Raw genomic sequence first — 21362 nt, 5'->3', positions numbered from 1 at the left:
TTTTCATATGTCTGTTTTCAAAAAATGGGCAGAAGAGCTAAAAAGAATCTTCTCTGAAGAGGAAATGCAAATGGCCAACACCTCTATTTCTTATACCACCTGAGTGAAGCCTCCCAGCATGTCAGAAATGTACTCTTTACTTTCACATTGTGTCATAATTGTACATGTGGCTTTGAAGCAAGGAGTAGTCTCCTTGCTTATGGTTATTTCTTCATCAGTTTTAAGAATATATCAGTGAATGCAGGTGCATAATGTTGGGATGTTGTAATAGTTCTTTCATTACACTTCATCTCAGAAAATCGAGGTTAACTTGGTTTCTTCTTTCTAAATAGGCTTACGGACACAGGGAAGAAGACAACTCAACGTGATTCAACGTCTTTACCAGAGTCTGCGTTTGTAGCCAGTACGAAGCCTGTTGTGATTCCAGTGAATGTAGTCGGCGGGAGACATGAACCAGATAAAAATGGCACAAGGTAAAAACAACTCTTCCTTTAAGGTTCAAGGACATTGAGCTGTGATTGCTTTTGTCAGTCCAAGCAAAAAAAAGTCTCTATTATAGGCGAACAGTGCTGAAAGTTGAACGATGTAGATCATTGTTTTTTTGTCACTTTATCCTGGGAGTGTAGATTTCCAAGCCTGTTTGTGCTTTAGTGGATATGTTCACAGCTCATCGGGTGAATGATGTGCTTGGCACCCACCACTAAGGCCTCATAATGTTGTATGACGGACATTAGTCCCCATCCCTATTTCATTCTCCTCCCAAACCCTTGTGCTTCAGTCGTTTATTCTGCAATTTTTTTTTTTCAGATATCTATCCTTAGCTTAGTGACTGTGAAGGAGACCTAGTGCAATAAATACTTTAATATTTATCCATTATCGATTCATAAATTCAGTAAATAGATTCAAGTCAATAAAAGGAAACACACTCAATATATGATCATAAGGTTTGGTTGTATTTTTTTTTTCAAAATAACTGCAAGTTTTTAACCGTTTTGTTTCGCAAGCAAGTAGTTAGTAAAGAAGTGGACTGTTACAGAAATACTACATATTCATTGTAATGCATTTGCAACTATTCCAACAGGAAGAACCATGTGTCCTTTGTGTCCCATGAGCTCTTGATGGCTTACAGAACTCTCTATTCCCATTCTCTCCTGTTTTCACTCTTGAACTTTCAACAGTAAGGGTCCCACTCATGCATGGTCCAAACTTGCTTTCTAAAGGCTACAAGGATTTTTCACTCTATGATAACAACACATATCTCTTTAGACCCATGGGCAATGTCTTCCTCGATGGCAATCATTCTCCCACCACATAATATTTACATTTGAGTTTAGGCTCTGTTAATTTCAGTGGGAGAGCTCACTTACCAGGTTTCTCTCTCCCATTTCTCATTTTTTGACCTCAGTCTATTTTTCCTATTTCTTCCCAAAGCCCTTTACCTACAGACAAATTGAGGTTTCCCAGGATCTTTGGCCCCATGACTCTTCCCTCCTTGTATATGATAGATGCCCAAAGTTGCATGTGCGCTGCTGGCCTTACCTTAATTCCTGACATGTGTTCACTGCACCTGCTCTCGGTCCTCTCTCCGGTTATATGGTACTGGATCACTGAGATCAGAAAGACAACTATTGTTTTTGTCTATGGGTGATGCCATTTTGAGGTTCGTGGCAGGTGAAACTGATGAGGTACATCTTACGTGCATATGACCCTGATGTCACTGCAAGATACCTGTAGTGACTGTTTTAAAGTAAATCTTTTTCACCCATGACAATTTATCAGAGACCTTCTAATATGTATTCCCAGTACAAGTTCAATTAGGTGCTCATTTTTACATTAAATAATACAAAGGCCAAAGAACAGTACCCATTGACTAATTAGTCTCTTGTCTAAGCAGCATTAGATTTCCACAGTGAACTCAGATTTTCAGTGTGGCAATGAAAATGTTTTAAACTTTCTGTGTGCACTGAACTCTCAGTTATGGTTCTTTCCCATTCAACCACGGAGGAAACACAGAGATGTGTGCTTACGAATCACAGAGATGTGATGTGCCCTACCATACTGTTTACGGTCCATTGTCTATGTAGAGTGGTTTCTCCACCAGTACCTTTGGTGACCTGCTGTATTTCTTATACCACCCGTGTAAAGCCTCCCAGCATGTCAAATATGTACTCTTTCCTATCACATTGTGTCATAATTGCACATGTGGCTTTGAAGCAATGAGTATTCTCCTAGCTTATGGTTATTTCTTAATCACGGTTTTAAGAATATATCAGTGAATGCAGGTGAATAATGTTGGGATGTTGTAAAAGTTGTTTCATTACACTTTATATTGGAAAACAGGAGGTTTACATGGTTCTTCTTTCAAAGTAGGCTTACGGACACAGGGAAGAAGACAACCCAATGTGATTCAGTGTCTTTACCAGAATCTGCTTTTGTAGCCAGTACGAAGCCTGTTGTGATTACAGTGGATGTAGTCGGCGGGAGACATGAACCAGATAAAAATGGCACAAGGTAAAAACAACTCTTCGTTAAGTTTTAAGGAGAATGAGCTGTGATTGCTTTTGTCAGTCCAAGCAAAAAAAAGTCTCTATTATAGGCAAACACTCCTGAAAGTTGAATGATGTAGTTCATTGTGTTTTTGTCACTTCTTCGAGGCAGTGTTGTTTTCCAAGCCTGCGTGTGCTTTAGGGGACATGTGCACACCTCATCGGGTAAATGCTGTGTGTGACAGCCACCACTAATACCCCATAATGCTGTGCGAATGACGTGCGGTCCCATCCCTATTTCATTCTTCTCCCAATCCCTTGTGCTTCAGTTGTTTAGTCTGCACTTTTTTTTTCAGATTTTAGTGTCTATCCATCATCGATTCATATATTCAATAAATAGATTCAAGTCAATAAAAGGGAACACACTCATTATATGACAATAATGTTTGTTTTTTTTTAATTTCACTTCAATTTGTTAACCATTTTGTTTCACATGTAAGTGGTTAGAAAAGAAGTAGAATATTACAGAAACACCAAATAATCATTGTTATGTATTTTCAAATATTCAAACAAGAAGAACCATGACCCACCATTGTATCCCATGAGCTCTTGAAGGTTAAAGGAATACTTGGTTATTTAAATATAATGACACTTACATTAAGCCTCATAGGTGTGAATCTATCAAGAGTGAAGGCAAACAATTTCCATAGTGGACGGAGAAAATAGACGGATACCTATAAAGGTACTCCTCCCACAGGCTTACAGCAGACTTTTCTGAGGAAATCCTAAAGCCTTGTGAGAATGGAATGACATTAAAAATACTTCAAGAATAAAACTGCCAACTTTAAATACTGTATCTTTGAGACCGTCCTTCAATGTCTGAGAGAGAATTGAAGGTCTTTGTAGAGCAATTGAAGCTACAGGAGTTTGTCAACACTAGACCTCCGTCATAAGAAATGTTGAAAGGACTGATGATGTTAAAATTTAAGAGAAGAATATCTACAAAAACATAAACAGGGAAATAGGTAGAACCAGAAAACTAAAGGTAAAATGACAGTGACTTATGCTTACAGAGCAAATACCTCAATAATCACCTCAAGTGTAAGCCTGCACTCACCAACCAAAAGGTACAGAGTATCTGGTTAGATAAGAAAACAAAACCCAACTTTTTGCTATCTCCAGGAGCATAAGTGAGCTCCACAGATAAGAATGTAGTTGGAAAACAATCTTACAGGCAAGTGGGCCCTAGATAAAAGCAGTGCTAGCCAAGCTTATATCTGATAAAATAGGCTTCAATCTAAAACAGGTAATGAGAGACAGGTTGATATTGTATAATGAAGTGATCAATACATCGGGAAGACAAAGCACTCATCAGTATATATGCATCAAATGAAGGTGCATCAAATTATATAAGACAACAATTACCAAATCTGAAAACAAACATTGGCAACCACAGGACAGTAGAGGGGACATCAACACCTCACTTTCATCAATGGACAGACAAACAGACAGAAAATGAGCTTGGAAACAATAGCCATAAATGAGGAATCAGACCACATAGGCTCAATAAGCATTTACAGGCACTGTCCCCACAAAGCTTAGTACACATTTCTTTTTTTCTTTTATTTTTATATTCCCCATACAATTGCAGCCCCCTTATTTTGACCCAAAACCCTCCTTCCCCCACCCCACATCCACAGTGTGTCTCTGGTTCATAGTTGTTTGTTGATTTCGATTTTTTCTTTCTAATAGTTATTCTTTTTCCTGGTACCTTATTTAGGTTATCTAAATCCCTGCTATGAGTGAGACCATCCGGTATTTTTGCTTATTTCTCTGAGCATGATCCCTTCCAGCTCCATCCATGTTGCTGCAAATTGCATGTGTTTATCTATTTTGATTGCTGAGTAATATTCCATTGTGCATATGTTAGTACACATTCTTGTTAGGGAACATGGAACATACTTCAGGATACACCACATGCTGGATCACACAATGAATGTTAATTCATGAAGATTACAATCATAACAATGTCTTCTCTGATCACAATGGTATCAAATGAGAAATCAACCACAAGAAAAATGGGGAAAAACAGTAATAAATGGAGACTGAATAACCTACTATTGAATGATTATTGGGTTAATGAGGAAATCAAAGGAGAACTTTAGGAATACCTGAAGATAAATGAAAATGAACACATGAGTATAATAGAACCTACAAAGTACGAAGAGTGAAGTACAAAGCAATACAGGCCCATAAGAAATATTTAAAATATATAATCTCTAGCCTTATAATTTAAGAAACTTGAACATGTAAAATCAAAACCCAGGAGAAATAAGGAAACTATAAGAATTGGAGCAGAAATAGAATAATAGAGATTAAAAAAAAAGGCAGTCCAAAATATCAGTGAAGCAAGAAGCAAGTTCTTCGAAGAACACACAAAATAGACAAACTTATAACTAGGTTCACAAAGCAAAGAAAGGAAGATTCTTAATAAATATAACCAAAACCAAAAGAGAAGTTGTAGTACATATATCAGAAATACAGAAGATTGTGAGATCATATGAATATCTGTATATGAGATCATATGAACATCTATATAACAAGAACTCGGGAAACAAAGAAGAAATGGAAAAAAAAAAATAGAAAAATACAACCTTCCAAGCCTGAATGAGGAAGAGATAGAAAACCTGAGCAAAGCAATTACAATGGAATTGTTAAAAGTTTTTTTTAAGTTTTCCAAACACGGGCTTCCCTGGTGGTGCAGGCAGTTGAGCGCAGCGCTGTGAAGCTGTCCGCAGCCTCTGCAGTGCTGGTTTGATTCCCATCGGCCGCTAAGCAATCCTCATGGCGTGGGAGACCTCTCCAGTCCTGCCTGCTGCTCCCGTCAGCAGTATATTTCAGTCAGCCTGTTCTGTTCCCCACTTTGACTCTGGTGAATCCTCTCACCCTCCCCCACATCTGGCCTGTTCCCCTGTCTTGTATAAATAAATAAATCTTTAGAAAAAATAAAATTAAAAATAAATAAATAAATAAGTTAAAGTTTTCCAAACAACAAAGCCCAGGACCAGATGGCTGCAAAAGTGACTTGTACCAAAATACCATATGTCTGCTACTTACCCTTCTCGAATGTTTCCTAAAGGTTGAGGAAGAGGGAATGCTTCTATGAGGCCAACATTACTCTGATACCAAAACCAGACCAAAACCTTCCAAAAAGAGAAAATGAAGACCAATCTACCTGATGAACATAGATGCAGAATACCTCAAGCAAGTGTCTTGACTATTTGATAGTCTTTGCTCTTTTAGATAGCGGCAGCTCTTGCAGGTGCTCTATCATAAGGTTGGGGGTCACCTGCGATTCCTGTCTTTCTCTTTCTGTTGCACCTGGAAACTAATGTTTCAGTAAATCATCTAATGTCTAACAGCCAAACATATCCACAAACCAGTGACATTTTCCAAGCTGAATCCAGATCATCTCTCTTGTATAATATAAGAGACCGTTAATATGTCCCTATCTCCCTTCCTTTTCACTCAACAATCATTTTATTTTTATTTTATTTTTAAAAATACATTGTTTGTTACAGTTTAAGTTCTTTGTTGTTTTTTAAAGATTTATTTATTTATTTATACAAGCACTGGGTACAGTCAGAGGCGCGGGAGGGTGAGAAAATTCACCAGAGCCAGAGCGGGGAGCAGAACAGGCAGAAGGACCAAAGTACACTGCTGAGGGGAGCAGCCAGCACGGCAGAAGAGGTCTGCACGCCATGTGGGACCCTCGCCGGTGGTCGGGGATCAAACCAGTGCTGCAGAGGCTCAGGCAGCTTTGCAGCCCAACGGTCAACCACTGTGCCACCAGGGGAGGCCCAACATATCCTTTTAATATTAGTGGGCCTATTAAGGCATAAGTCAGATTATGTTGTTCCTCTCTTCTCAAAACACTCTAGTTGACTCCCAGTTCACTCAGAGTACATGCCAGCGTTCTTCCAATCTCTATCTGGAACTAGCCACTGTTCATCTCAGATGAGTTTCTATACTTCCATTGTGGTTTCTCTCTGTTTGTCTCTCTCTGTGTCACTTGTATTTCTATATCCTGCCCCTTCCATTCCTTTCCAGCCCCCCTGAACTTTGACTCTTCCCTCATCCTGGCATACCTCGGTACTTGATATTCATTCTAACTGGCATGCTCTTTCTTCTGAAAAAGCATCTGCATATTGCAAAAAGCCAAAACATTTGGAAAAGGCGTATAATCCTCACGCCTGCTCCCTTCATCCCTACAGTTGGTTCCTCAAGGGCCATTTTCTCAGTTAGACCTGCCTTGGCAATTCCGAGTCATATTTTGACTGCCACACTCTTACAAACCTCCAAATTTCCCTTTCTGCTTTAGTGTTGTCTAACAGGAAGTGTATTTTCCTTCTGGTTCAACGTCTGTAACTTCATTCTCAGGGTAGGAGTTTGGTTATTTCTCTTCCATACATTCAGTGCTTTTAAGAGGGGCTGAAAATTTACTGCTCCTTAAAAATATAGTGTATCAATGGAGTTGAAGCTGTTTGTATTGTGTTACATTTTATACTAATTCTCACTTGGACCAGACAGTTCTGTGTGGGTCCACGGACACTGAGTCTCCTTTATCAGTTGCATGCCTTTTAGGATTGCTGTGGCTGTTTGCAATATGCAGATTTACCTTGTTGAATATTTGCCTATTTCAGGACTACAGTCTAATTGTATGCTTCCTCTTTAGGCCTCTTACTGGTACTTATGGTAGTTTTAAGTAAGGTAAAATAGTTAGATGAGTAAGAATTTTTTTTTTTAATTTGAGGAAAAGCGTAGTATTGGTAAATTATCATAGGAGTTGAAAGAAATCTGGCCCCAGAATTATGAGCCCTCAACTTGTGCACATAAAAGATGCTGTCTGTTTTGTGCCATAATTAGGAAAAAGTAAGCCAATAGGACACAGAGTTTTCCAACACAGCCACATGTTCCTCCAGTCTAGAGACTGGGGAAGAGTGGAGATTAAGGACTGCAGTTCCATGAGCACTGTGGCTAAAGATAGGATTTTCAGCTGTTCCTGGATGCAGCTGAGTTATGTGGAGTCAGGTCCTGGGCCTTGCAGGGTCACTGCAGAAATGTGGTCTGTGAGCCTGTACACACTGCACTCGAGACTGGGACTCCTCTGAGATGTCTTGGTGTATGGGACTGGAGCACTCAGCTCTCAGAAAGGCATTTTTTTTTTTTTTTTTGTCCATGGGTGATACCAAGCTTTTTTCTTGATATGCTGACCTTATTAGGAAGACATTTTTGGTCATTACCCTGATGTCATTCCAACATAAACTTATTTTAAAGTACATGTCATGTCTCCCCCCCAACATATTTCTCTGATTTCTTCCATCATATTACAGTGCCTTATACTTTTCCATAAGTTGCACATATTTTTTTCTCAGTAATTTTTATTTTGCTTGCATGTTAAAAAGATAATATTTTTTTTTTAATTTTCTAGAGGCATGTCTTATTTATTTATTTATTATTTGTTTGTTTGTTTGGTTTATACATGCACTGGGTACAGTCAGAAGCGCGGGAGGGTGAGAGAATTCACCAGAGCCAGAGCGGGGAGCAGAGCAGGCAGAAGGACCGAAGCACACCGCTGAGGGGAGCAGCGGGCGGCAGGAGAGGTCTGCTTGCCATGTGGGACCCTCCTCTGGTGGCCGGGGAGCAGCCGGGGATCGAACCGGCTGCAGAGGCTGCGGGCAGCTTCGCAACCCAGCGCTCAACCGCTGCGCCACCGGGGAGGCCCAAACAGATAATATTTTGGATATACATGGTCAACACTGCTGATGAGAACTTTTGAGGTCTACTTTCTGCAACTTTCAAATACTCAGTAGAGTATTATATGCTCACCATGCTGTACTCCAAGGCATTTCTTTTTTGTTTTGTTTTGTTTTTACATTTTCAGTAATTTCTTTAATATGCCTTCTGGTTTATTCTTTCTTTTAATATATGTTTTACATCATTCTTCATTTTTGTACAATGTATGCTTTCTTCTCTCAGGTGTAGTCCCTCTGAATTTCCCACCACCAATTCAACCATGTACCATCACCGTATTCCCTTGTGCTCTTCCCACCACTGTTTTGATCTTTCTCCATTCTCCTTCCCTGCAGAATGTCTCTGATTTATAGTTGCCTCTTGGTTTTAAATTTTTTTTAAGATTTATTTATTTATTTTTTTCTTTCTTTCTTTCTTTATTTATACAAGCACTGGGTACAGTCAGAGGCATGGGAGGGTGAGAGAATTCACCAGAGCCAGAGCAGAGAGTTGAACAGGCAGAGTGACAAAGTACACTGCTGAGGGGAGCAGCGGGCAGCAGGAGAGGTCTGCGCGCCATGTGGGACCATTGCCCCGTGGCCAAGGATTGAACCAGTGCTACAGAGTCTGCAGGCAGCTTCACAACCCAGCGCTCAACCTCTGTGCCACCAGGGAGTCCCTTGGCTTTAATTTTTGATTTATTATAATTTTTCCCTCATCTCTTATTTGGATCCTCTACTTTCCTCCTATAAGTGAAATCATCTGATATTTTTCTTTTTCTTTCTGGCTTATTTCACTGAGTATAAACCCTTCCAGCTCCATCCATGTGGCTGCAAATGACATTATTCTATATTTTGTATTGCTGAGGTATATATACCACATCTTCTTGATCCAGTCATTTATTTTGGGCATAGGTGTTGTTGCCATAATTTACTTATTGTAAAAAGTGCTGCAGTAATCATTGGGATACACGTGTCCTTTTGAATTGATGTTTTTGTGTCCATAGTGTTTGTATAGTTTGCATTCCCACGAGCAATGTAGTATAGTAGAGTTCCTCTTCATCCACATACTCTCCAACATTTGTTGTGACTAATTTTTTTTAATATGAGTTGCACCAATTATTTTGTCTTGTGTTGGTCTCATTCAGTAATCTCTGTGGAATGGTTTCCTCCCCCCGTAACTTGCCTGCAGACCTTCTGTGATTTCCTTACCATCTCATTAAAGCCTTCCTGTGCTGGGCCTTCCCTGTTGGCAGAGCAGTTGAGTGCTGGCTTGCGAAGCTGCCCACAGGCTCTGCAGTGCTGGTTTGATCCCCGGCCACTGGCGAGGGTCCCACATGGCGTGATAGACCTCCCCTGCCATGCCCACTGCTCCCCTCAGCAGTGTACTCCATCAGTCTGCCTGTTCTGTTCCCTGCTCTGGCTCTGGTGAACTCTCTCACCCTCCCACACTTCTGACTGTACCCAGTGCTTGTATAAATTAATGAATAAATCTTAAAAAAAAATAATTCCTGCCTATGCTTACTTAAAGGATGTCATATATTGTACTATTATCCTCAGATTGAATCTGAATTATATGCTATGCCTTTGAGGCAAGGAGTGTGTTTCCTTGCTTATGGTTGTGACTTTATCACTATCTTAAGAATAATCAATGAATGAAGATGGGTAAGAGTTGGCATTTTACAGAAGTTCTCGTTTACCATTATAAGTAGAGATATTATAAAATATTAGATGTTCAAAGTTTCCTTTTTAAAAAAAATAGGTGTTCTGGCTTGCTTAACATGGGAGTAAGGGAAATGGAAGTATTTCATGGCCTTCAGTAGAATCTATGGATGTAGCCAGTGTGAAGGCCGGTGTTGTGTTCTCAGGGAATAAGGAGAAGACGAGATCAGCTGCACTTGCTGTGGGTGTGGAGGACAGGAGATTTGAAAAAGATGCCACAAGGTGAAATCTATAAATTTTCCTTTCAGATCAAAGGAATATGACCAGTCATTGCTTTTAAGCAAATCAAACAGGATAATGTAGTGAACGGGAGAAGCAAAGAAAAATCTCACTCTTTAGGACAGATAATTTTGAACGGTGAATGATGTGGGCCATTCAGTTTTTGGCTTCTTTGTAGAAGGGACATGCATTTACAAGCTTGTGTATAAATTAGGGCAGTTTCATACTTCTTTTTTTTATGGTTTCATACTGCTTGAGATGTAAGTTACTTCACAACACACACCACCAAAGCATCCAGAGCACTCTATCCTAGAATATTTGGCCCCCATGCCTATGTGTTCACATCCCTCCTACATTCTCTCCATGGTAGCCTGAATTCTTCAGTCCTATATTCTCGTTATTTTTATGTTTGCCAGTTTTTTGTCAGGGAATTGGAGAGGAGCTGTATTCAAATAAAATGATTTGTTTCATAGATGTCTATTCATAGACTGAATACCTAAGTTGTATTCAATAAATTGGACCATTTTCAAGAGTCTTTGCTCATGTAGGGTTCCTGAGCTACAGAAGAAAGTAGTAAAGGAAAGCCAAAGTGATGCAAGGTCTTCAAAATCTTTGGACCTATCTATTAGGAAACCTGTTGCTGTAGTTCCAAGGAATGTCAATGACGGGAAACATCAACCAGATGAGAATGTCACAAAGTAAAATCTCTATTCTTCCTTTCTGGTAACAGGAATACTAGCTGTGGCTGATTTTCTGAAATGAAAGAGCCTGTTGTAGTGGACAGGCCAAAGCAAAAACCTATCACAAGTGTCAGACAAATACTACTGAAAGGTGGACAGCGTGCCCTGTGAGCATTTGGTCAATTCATAGAAGGAACCTTGTTTTCCAAGTCTGTGTAACATTTAGGGAGTAAGTTCACACTCATCAGATGCTACATTACCGCATGACATCCACCACCAAAACAGCCCTGGTGCTTTGCTCTTGACCTTAGGCTCCCCCCTAATGTTCCCATCCCCCCATCCCTTGTGCTTTTCTTCTAGTGACTCACTCCTCTAGTCCTGTATCCTGGTTTGTTTTGGCTTAATTTATCCAGTTCCTTTTTTGGTGTCTCTGTGGAGGAGATGTATTGCTATAAACGCATTAACTTCGATTAAGCATCCATTCATAAATTCAATAGATATATTCATTCCAATCAATGCAAATGCATTCAGGAGACTTTTGCTTGCATGATTACATGAATTTTTTGAATTGTTATACCATTTTGTTGACAATTGGTGTCACTAGATGTGATTAGGAAAAAGTACACTAATACAGAAATATTAACTAATCATGAATAGGTGTTACAAACTATAGTAAAAGACAATGTGAACCACCACATGTGTCATGATGCCAACAAAACCTACAGATCTACCCCCAATTTCTCTTGTTTCAACTCTTGAATTTACACCAGTAATTTTCCTATACATGTCCTTTCCTAAAGCTTACTTGATTTTTTTAAAAGTATTCATTTTATTTTTTTATGAATACAAGCATTGGGGTATAGGCCAGAGGTGTAGGGATTGAGAAGATTCACCAGACAGAATGGGGAGCAGAAGAGGCAGATCTGCTGAAATACATTGCTGAGGGGCACAGCAGGTGAGAGAGGGGTGGCCAGCTGCACCATGGGGGTAGCTCCCTGGGCAGGGATCAATCTCAGGCCACAGTGGCTGGCGATAGCTGGATAGTGCTGAGACTTAACCCCTGAGCCACCAGGGAGGTCCCTCCAATATTGCTTTCTAAAGCTTACCACTGATTTTCCACTTTAAGATATTGACAGATCCCATTTTAGATGGATGGGCTTTATTTGCCTCAATGAAACACTCTCTTCTCCAACATAATTTCTTCATCTCACTCTGGGCTCTGGTATTTTGAAGGGGATAACATACTTATCAGATGCCCTCCCCCCCATATCTTGTTCTTCCATCTCAGCCAGTTTTACCTATTTGTTTTCAACCCCATTTCCTACAGACAAATGGAAGTCTCCCAAGATCTTCTATCTCAAATGTTACTTCATGAATATGCTCATGATCTGATAAATTATTTTACAGAACAGATCCCTTACCTTAATTCCTGTAATGTATTCCAGCATCTGCAGCCTTGCCTTCTCTCAGATCCCTGGGTATATGTACTGGACCGTTCGCCTCACAAATCCAATTATTTTTTTTTGTCCAAGGGTGATGCCAAATTCTTGTTCTTGGTGGGGAAACTGATGAGGTACAGGTCCAAACATTTAGGCATGACCCTTAGGAAACACAGAGATGTGATGTGCTTATCTTACTGTTTACATTGTAATCTCTGTGGCGAGATTTCTCCTCCAACTCCTTCCCTGGTGACCTGCTGTATTTGTTGTTTTCTTTTTTGCCTATGCTGTCAAATCTCCTAGTTGCCACCTACAGGGTACTCTAACTATCACATTGTGTATCACAATTGTACATGTGACTTTGAAGCAAGGAGTATTTTCCTTGCTCATGGTTGTTACTTCCTCATGGTTTTAAGAATATATCAATGAATAAAGATGGATAGTGCTGGAATTTTTTAACAGTTGTTTTATTATATTTAATGAGTAGATTTCTTAGAAACCATGAGGTTTACATGGTTTCTTCCTTTAAAGTAGGGTTCCAGACAAACAGAACAAGCCAAGCCAAAGTGATTCAAGGCTTTCAACGAAATCTGTGGGTCTAGCCAGTACGAAGCCTGCTGTGATTCCAGTGAATATAGATGGTGGGAGATGGGAACCAGATAAGAATGTCACAAGGTAAAAATCAACTCTTCCTTCAAGGTTCAAGGAAAATTAGCTGTGACTGTTCTTCTGAAATTAAACAGCATATTGCACTTTCAAGCCAAGGTGAAAATCCTCACCATTATCAGACAAATAACACCTAATACTTGAGTGATATGGACCAATAAGTATTTGGTTACTGCATAGAGGGAGCATTGTTTTTGAAGCCTGTGTATGTTCTGGGAGATATGTTTCCACCTTATCAGATGAATATTACTGCCAACAGCAACCATCAATATATCCGTACTGCTTTACTGTAGACCTTGGTCCCCTCCCTGTTTTGTTCTAAGCCCCAATGTTTTGTGATCCTTTTCTAGTGCACTCAGTTGTAGTCCTATATTCTTGGCTTGTTTTGTCTTGTTTTCTAGTCCCTTTGTTTTGTGACTGTGAAGAGGAGATGTGTTGCATACATACTTTACTATCTTTCTGCATTCATTCAGAAGCTCAATAAATAAATTCTATATGGAAACACAATCAGGAGACTTTAATGATCATATGAATTTGTTTCAATGATCATATGAATTTTTGAATTAATTTGCTTTAATGATCCTATGAATTTTGAAGTAGGCTATTACCAATATTACTGAAATACTAAATAATCATGATTGTGTATTACAAACTAGTCAAACAAAGAATTGTGACCTACCATAATATGCCGTGATCTCTTAAGGCCTACAAAACTACCTATTCCAAGTTTCTCTTGTTTTCACTCTTGAACTTTTACCAGTAATGATCGCACTCATTCCTGCTTCAAAAATTGCTTTCTAATGTTTGCCACAGATTTTTCACTTTGTGATATTGACACATACTTTTTTAGACTCATGGGTTCTGTCTGCCTCAATGGAAATCACTCTCCTTCAACATAATTTCTTCATTTGGCTCTATGCTGTGGTAATTTCAGGGGAGAACTCACTTACCTGGTATCCTACATCCATTTCTTGTGCTTTGACTTCAGTCTGTATTTCCTACCTCTTTCAACCCCATTGCCTTTGCACAAATGGAAGTATCCCAGGTCTTCTGTCCATGACTTTTACTTCCATGAATATGCTAACGATGTTCAAAGTTGTAGTTATACTACAGATATCTTAATTCCCGACCTGTACTCACTGCACTTGCAGCTGGGGCTCCTCTCATGATGTGTGGTTCTGGGTCACTGAGGACATAAAGGCAATTATTTTTGTCCATGACAGATGACAAATTGTTATTTTGGGTAGGGGAAACTTAATTTGGACATGACACTGATGTCATTCCATGATTTGTGCAAGGAACATTTTAAAAATAAATCTTTTTTCCCCCATGAGAATTTATCAGAGATCTTCTAATATATGTTCCTATTACTATTTCAATTTGGTACACATTTTTACATTGAAAAAACACAAAGGCCAAAGAACAGTACACATTTAATTAGTAGTCTCTTGTCTATGCATCAATCAGTTTTCACAGTGAACTCAGACTTTCCAGTGTAGCATTCAATATGTTTTAAAATTTCTGGGTACACTGAATTCTCAGTTATTGTCCTTTCCCTTTCAAGTTTAGGAAACACAGAGATGTGATGTGCCCTGTGCTACTGTTTATGTTTTATTGTCTATGTAGAGTGGTTTCTCCACCAGTGCCTTTGGCGGACTCCTGTATTTCTATTACCCGCTGTATAAAGCCTCCCAGGTGCTCACTTACAGCATGTCCTAAATGTGCTCTTAACTATCACATTGTGTCATAATTGTACATGTCGCTTTGAAGCAAGGAGTATCCTCCTTGCTTATGGTTATTACTTCATCATGGTTTTCAGAATATATCAGTGAATGAAGGTGGATAATGTTGGAATTTTGTAAAAGTTTCATTACACTTTATCTTAGAAAACATGAGGTTTACATGGTTCCTTCTTTTAAAGTAGGGTTGCTGACAACGGGAAGAAGACAACCCAATGTGATTCAGCATTTTTATCAGAATCTGAGGGTCTAGCCAGTACGAAGCCTGTTGTGATTCCAGTGAATGTAGTCGGCGGAAGACACATACCAGATAAGAATGGCACAAGGTAAAAACAACTCTTCCTTTAAGGTTCAAGGACAATGAGCTGTGATTGTTTTTGTCAGGAAAAGGCAAAAAAAAATGTCACCATTATAGGCAAACACTGCTGAAAGTTGAATGATGTAGATCATTGTGTTTTTGTCACTACATTGAGCCAGTGTTGTTTTTCAAGCCTATGTGTGCTTTAGGGGATATGTTCACACCTCATCAGGTGACTGTTGTGCCGGACACCCACCACTAATGCCCTGTAATGCTTTATTATAGACGCTAGGCCCCATCCCGATTTTATTCTTCTCCCAACCCCTTGTGCTTCAGTCGTATGTTTTGTGTTTTTTTCAGTTTTCTAGTTCCTTCGCTTAGTCACTGTGGAGGAGACATAGTGCAGTAAATACATTAATATCTATCTATCATCAATTCATAAATTCGGTAAATAGATTCAAGTCAATAAAAGGAAACAATCAAGATATAATTTCTGTAATGATCTTTTTTTTTTTCAATTTTCCTTCACTGTGTTGACCATGTATGTCACATCAGGTGGTTAGAAAAGAAGCAGACTATTAAAGAAATACCAAATAATCATTATTATGTATTTGTAACTATTCAAATAAGAAGAATTGTGTATCCTTTGTGCTCTTTTAGGCTTACAGAACTATCTATACCCATTTTCTCTTGTTTTCACTCTTGAACTTTCACCAGTAATGGGCCCATTCATGCCTGCTCCAAACTTGCTTTCTAAAGATTACAAAGATTTTTCACTCTATGATAACAAAACATGCTTTTTTAGACCCATGGGCAATGTCTGCCTCAATGGAATCCATTGTCCCACCACATAGTATTTTCTTTTTTTTTTTTTTAAATAGAGGCATGCTTTATTTATTTATTTGTTTGTTTGTTTGTTTATACATGCACTGGGTACATTCAGAAGCGTGGGAGGGTGAGAGAATTCATCAGAGCGGGGAGCAGAGCAGGCAGAAGGACCGAAGTACACTGCTGAGGGGAGCAGCGGGCTGCAGGAGAGGTCTGCGCGCCAAGTGGGACCCTCCTCCGGTGGTCGGGGAGCAGCCAGGGATCGAACCTGTGCTGCAGAGGCTGCGGGCAGCTTCACAACCCAGTGCTCAACCGCTGCGCCACCGGGGAGGCCCCCAACACATAGTATTTTCATTTGACTCTAGGCTCTGGTAATTTCAGAGGGAGACCTCACTTACTAGGTATCCCCCTTCCATTTCTTGTTTTTTGACCTCAGTCTGTTTTTCCTGTTTCTTTTCAAACCCATTTCCTTTAGACAAATTGAAGTATCTCATGATCTTCTGTCCCATGACTTTTATTTCCTTGAAAATGCTAAAGGTGTCCAAAGTTTTATTTCTGCTCAGATCCTATCTTAATGCCTGGCATGTCCTCACTGCACCTGCAGCTGGGCTCCTCTCTGGGTATCTGGTAGTAGATCACTCAGGTCAGAAAGGCATTTTTTTTTTTTGTACATGGATAAATCCAAATTGCTGTTCTTAGTACAGGAAACTGATGAGGTACAACTTATTTGGATGACCCTGAGTCATTCCCGATATATGTGTATTGAATATTTGAAAGTAAATCTATTTCACTGACAAGAATTTCTCAGATTTCTTCCAGTATATGTTCCCATATATTTTTTTTAATCAGGTGCACATTATTACATTATAAAAACAAAAGCCAAAGAACAGTACACATTTAATTATTAGTCTCCTGCGTAAGCATCAGTAGCTTTCCACAGTGAACTCACCTTTTCAGTGTAGAATTCAATATGTTTCAAAATTTCTGGGTGCACTCAACATTCAATATGTTACTCTTATCATGTCAAGTATGGAAAACACATTGATGTGATGTACCCTATCTAGTGCTTACCTTGTTATCTCCATGTCATATGGTTTCTTCCCCAGCTCCTTGCCTGGTGTCTTGCTGTATTTTTGTACCCACTATTTACAGCCTCCCTGGTACTCACTTACAACATGTCCTAAATGTACACTAAAAAACTATCACATTGTATCAAATAGTACTAGTGGCTTTGAAGCAGGGAGCATTTTCCTTTCTTTTGGTTATTAATTCATCATGATTTTAAGAATGTATACATGACTGAAGATGCGTGTGTTGGAATTTTGTAGTAGTTGTTTTGTTATGCTTTATTAGTAGATTTCTTTGAAAACATGAGGTACACGGTTGCACTTTAAAGTAGGGTGCCTGACACCAAAGAATCACCAATGTGATTCTGTGTCCTGATCGGTATCTGAGGGTCTAGCTGGTGTGAAGCCTGTTGTATTTCCAGTGAATGTTGATGGCAGGAGACATGAACCAGATGAGAGTGTCACCAGGTTAAAATTAACTCTTCCTTGAAGGTTCAAGGAAAATTAGCTGTGATTGTGTTTTTTAAATCAAACAGCACATTGCAGTTGTCAGGCAAAAAATATCTCAGCATTATAGATAAATACTGCTGACAGTTTAATGATGGGGACAAATGAGTTTTGGTCACTCATAGGGAGAACACTGTTTTCCCATCCTGGGTATGTTTTGGGTGATATGTTCCCATCTCATCAGATGTATGGTATTGCCCGACACCCATCACCAATGCCAGTATTGCCTTACTGTAGATCTTAGGCCCTGTCCTGGTTTTGTTCTCTGCACTATCCCTTTTGCTCATCTTCTAGTAGACTCCTATCTGTAGTTTTATATCCTGTGTTTGATTTGTTTACTTTTCTAGTTCCTTTGTTTAGTGACTGTGTGGAGGAGATGCATTGCAATCAATACTTTAATATCTAATCAATACCTATTCATAAATTAAATACATAGATTAAATTCAATAAAGGACACAATCAGGGGAGGTTTGCTTTATTGATCATATGAATTTTTGAATTTCCCTTCACTTTGCTGATCATTGTGTGTCACATGCAGGTAATTAGAAAAGAAGGCAGCTGTTACACAAATACTAAGTAATCATGGTTGTGCATTGCAAACTAGTCAAACAATAATAATAGAGACCCACCATGGTATGCTATGAGCTCTTTAAGGGCCACAGAACTATCTATCCCGAGCTTCCCTTGTATTCACTCTTGAATTTACACCAGTAATGGTCCCACTCATTGTTTGTTCCCTGACCTCAGACTCTTATTCCCACTTGTTTTCAAAACCCATTTCCTTTGGAAAAATTTAAATACCTCAAAATATTCTGTCTCATGTCATTTACTTCCTTCTATATTCTTATAATCCCCAGTTTTATTTTGGTACTGCAGACATCTTACCTTAATTCCTATCATGTCCTCACTCAGCCCATGGCTGGAGCTTCTCTCACATCCCCTTGCATATGACACTAAAATGCATAGATATTAGAGAGGCAATTTTTCGTCTGGAGTTGATGCTAAATTGTTGTTCTGCTACAGGCCCTGAAGATGTGCAACATATTTGGACAGGAGCCTGATATCATTCAAACAGAATTTATTTTATAAATACATGATGTCAAACACACAAGATTTGCTCGGATTTCTTCCATTGTATGTGCCTAGTACTGATTTCAATCTATGCACATTATTACATTAAAGAAAACAATGTCTATATGCAGTACACATTGAATTCTCAGTTTCATGTTAACGAACACTTTTCAACAATGAACATAGGCTTTTCAGTGTAACATTCAATATGTTTCAAAAAATAAGTATCAGAAAGAAAATATCAAAATCAACAAACAACTATGAACCAGAGACACTCTATGGGGGGTAGGGGGTGTGGAAAGGAGGGTTTGGGGTCAAAATAAGGGGGTTATAATTGTATGGGGAATATAAAAATAAAACTTAAATTTAAAAAATAAAAAAAATGAAGGGAAAAACAAAGTTCTTATTAAAAATGGATGTAGAAGGAGCATACCTAGAGATAATAAAGGCCATATATGACAAGCCTAAACCAAAAAAAAAAAAAAATTCTGGGTGCACTCATCTCTTAGTGGTTTGTTCTGTCCCTTGCATGTTTGGGAAACACAGAGATGTGATGTGCCCTATCCTATTGTTCACTTCGTAATCTCTGTGTGGAGCCATTTCTCTCCTGGTAACCTGCTGTGTATTTATAAACCCGTTTTAATACCTCCCAGATGCTCACCTACAGCATATCATAAATGTACTATTACGTGGTATCAGAATTGGACTTGTGGCTTTGAAGCAAAGAAGTATTTTCCTGCATATGTTGTTGTTACTTTTGTTTTTAAAGGAGGGTTCTTGGTTTCCTGAAGAAGTTAGCAAAAAAGCAAAATAATAATTTATCACCTTCATCAAAATCTGTTGGCCAAATAAACAAGAAGAGTGGTCCTGCCCTTCCAGTGAATGTGGATAGCAGGGGTCCTGACCCAGTTGAGATTCCCAAAAGGTAAAATCTATAAACTTTCCTTTCAGTTTAAAGGAATATTAGCAGTGATTACTGTGTGGGAAACAAGCAGCATAATACAGTTGACAGTCCAAGGCAAGAGAAATCTCACCCTAATCAGACTAATACTGCCAAACTATGAACTATGAGAATCACTTAGTGTTTTGCCCCTTTGTTGAGGGGACATTCATTTACAACCTGTGTATGATTTAGGGGATAAGTTCACACCTCATCAGATGGATGCTACCACAGGACACCCTCCACCATCACACCCACACTGCTTTACTCTATACCGTAGGCCCCTCCTTTGTGTTCTCACCCCCTCTAACTCTCCCACTCTCAGCCTCAATTTTTCAGCCCTATGTCCTAGATTTTTTTTTTTTTGACATTTGCTTTTTTTAGTGACTTTCTGAGGTCTGTTGCTGTAAATACGTTGAGCTCTATTTACAGTGATCTACAAATTCAATTAATAGAAACATTCAGAATATTTTGCTTATAAGATTTTATAAATTTTTATTGTCCCACCATTTTGTTGTCCACGAATGTCACAAAGAGGTGGTTTGATATAAAGTAGAGTAGTACCAAAAATACTAAATAATTCTGATTGGGTATTGCAAAATACAGCCGAAGAAGAAAATGGTCTCCTCCATGTCTATGACACTAACCTAAGTCCTACAGAACTGTCCATCCCCTAATTTTTCTTGTGTTCACTCTGGTGTGAGAAACAATAGCAGTAATTCAATTGGAGAAAAGTGAAACTTGCATAACAACAGCCATCCATCAAAAAGAGTGAACACTTTTGCATAATGGAAATCTATCCTTCAAAATAATTTCTTCATTTGCTTCTCGGGACTTGTATTTTCTGAGGTTAAACTCATGTATCAGGTTCCCCCCAAGCATTTCTTGTTCTTCCATCTTAGTCTGTGTTTACTATTTCTCTTCAACTGCATCCTCCTTTTATCCAAATTGAGGAGGAACATTAACATTCAGTCCTTGATCTTCTGTCTTCTAACAAAAACATGACTGTTACTTTCTTGTATGTGCTAGTGATCCCCAACTTTATATTTGAACTGCAGACCTCTCCTGTCTCACCCGCAGTTCCCTTCAGCAGTGTCTTCAGTCTGTTTGCCTGTTCTGCTCCCTGCTCTGGCTCTGGTGAATTCTCTCAAACTCCCATGCTTCTGACCTGTACCCCAGCTCTTGTATAAATAAATAAATAAATCTTAAAAAAAAAAAAAGAAAACAGGACCCAATGTGCTTTTTGTCACTTCATGCAAGAGATAATGGCTTACAAGCCTGTGTATGATTTCGGTGCTAGTTTCATAGTTCATTAGATGTGTGTTACCATAAAATACCCGCTACCAAAGCACCCATAGTACTTTACTGTAAACTTTGGGCCTCTCTCTCTTCTGTCTCATCACCTTACCTTCAAATAGATTTAATTCTCCAGTTATATTTCCAGTGTATGTTTTGGTAGTGTTTCCAATTCCTATTTTGGTTATTTGTGGAAAAGCTTATTGCAATAAATTTCTCAGTTTTCTATTCATGAATTCAATGAATAGAATCAATTCAATAAATAGACACATTCCAGAGACCTTTGCTGTTATTTGCAGGTACTATATGAATGCTTTGAATTGTTTGCCATTTAGTTGACCTTTGAGTGTAAATGGATGTGACTAAAAAAAGCATTGCAATACAAAAATAGTAAATAATCATGATTGGGTATTGCAAACTACAGTCAAAGAAGAAAATGGGATCCTCCACAGTCATAGTACTAAGCTTATGAGTCATACAGAACTGTTGTCCATCCCCTAGTTCCTCTTTTATATTCACTCTTGAACTTGCACTTTTAATTTCTCCACTTACCACTCTTCCAAACTGCCTTTGATCAGTCACCACCAAGTGTTCATTTTATCCACACATACT

Source organism: Talpa europaea (genome assembly GCF_964194135.1).
Source record: "Talpa europaea genome assembly, chromosome: 14".
Lineage (NCBI taxonomy): Eukaryota > Metazoa > Chordata > Mammalia > Eulipotyphla > Talpidae > Talpa > Talpa europaea.
Note: the sequence above shows the minus strand (reverse complement) of the source record.